Raw genomic sequence first — 1,462 nt, 5'->3', positions numbered from 1 at the left:
TGACAAAAAAATAAAACTTTCAATACATGGAAATTAAATGACACCCTACTCAGCAACCAATGGGTCACAGATAAAATTAAACAAGAAATTCAACAATATCTACAATTCAATGAAAATTCAAGCACAACTTATCATTAATTTATGGGGTACGATGAAAGCAGTTCTCAGAGGGACATTCATAGCTGTGAACTCACACATTAGGAAAACAGAACCGGAACAAATATCTCCCCTAATGCTGCACATTCAACAACTAGAAAAGGAAGAGCAAACTAAACCCAGAACCCAAAGATGGGAGGAAATCATAAAGAATGGAGCAAAAATTAATTCAATTGAGATGAAGAAAACAATTCAAAGAATTTAAAAAGCAAAAAGCTGGTTCTTTGAAAGATTAGATAAAATTGATAAGCCCCTTGCTAACCTCATCAAACAGAGGAAAGGAAAAATTCAAATAAAAGCAATAAGGAATGACAAGGGTGTAATTACCACAGTCTCAGTGGAAATTCAGAAGATTATCAATAGCTACTTAGTGAATCTTTACTCTCACAGAATAGAAGACACAGAATAAATGGACAGATTTCTTGAAAGGTACAAATTACCACAACTGAATCGACATGATATAGCCACTCTCAATAACCCAATAGCAGTCAATGAAATACGAGATGTAATTAAAAATCTACCGGCAAAGAAAAGTCCAGGTCTGGATAGAATCACAGCTGAATTCTACAAGACATTTACACAAGATGTAGTCCCTATACTCCAAAAAATTCTTCCATGAAATTGAAAAAGAAGCAATCCTCCCAAAATCATTCCTGGAGGCAAGTATTATACTGATACCAAAACCAGGGAAAGATGCACCTAAGAAAGAGAACTACAGGCCTATCTCCCTCATAAACATAGGTGCCAAAATCCTAAATAAAATCCTAGCAAAGAGAATACAGCAAATCATCAAGAAGATCATACACCATGACCAGGATTCAACCCAGAGATGCAAGAATGGTTCAATATTCGAAAATCTATCAATGTAATACACTATATCAATAGGGCAAAAATTCAAAACCACATGATCATCTCCATTGATGCAGAAAAGGCTTTTGACAAATTCCAACACTCATTCATGTTCAAAGTCCTACACAAAATTGGAATAGATGGACTCTAATTCAATCTGGTAAAAGCCATTTGTGAAAACCCAACAGCTAGCATAATCCTAAATGGGGAAAAACTGAAATCTTTTACTCTTAGATGTAGTACAAGATAAGGATGTCCTCTATCACCACTCCTGTTCAATATAGTTCTGGAATCATTAGCTACAGCCATTAGGCCAGAGAAATAAATAAAAGGAATAAGGATAGGCAAAGAAGAAGTTAAAATATCTTTATTTGCAGAAGACATGATACTTTACTTGGAAGACCCAAAAATCTCCACCAAGAAGCTAATAGAATTAATACAGAAATTCAGTAGCATA

Source organism: Octodon degus, unplaced genomic scaffold, assembly GCF_000260255.1.
Source record: "Octodon degus isolate 3935 unplaced genomic scaffold, OctDeg1.0 scaffold00013, whole genome shotgun sequence".
Taxonomy (NCBI): Eukaryota; Metazoa; Chordata; class Mammalia; order Rodentia; family Octodontidae; genus Octodon; species Octodon degus.
The sequence above is the reverse complement of the archived record's forward strand: the minus strand, read 5'-3'. Positions refer to the sequence as shown.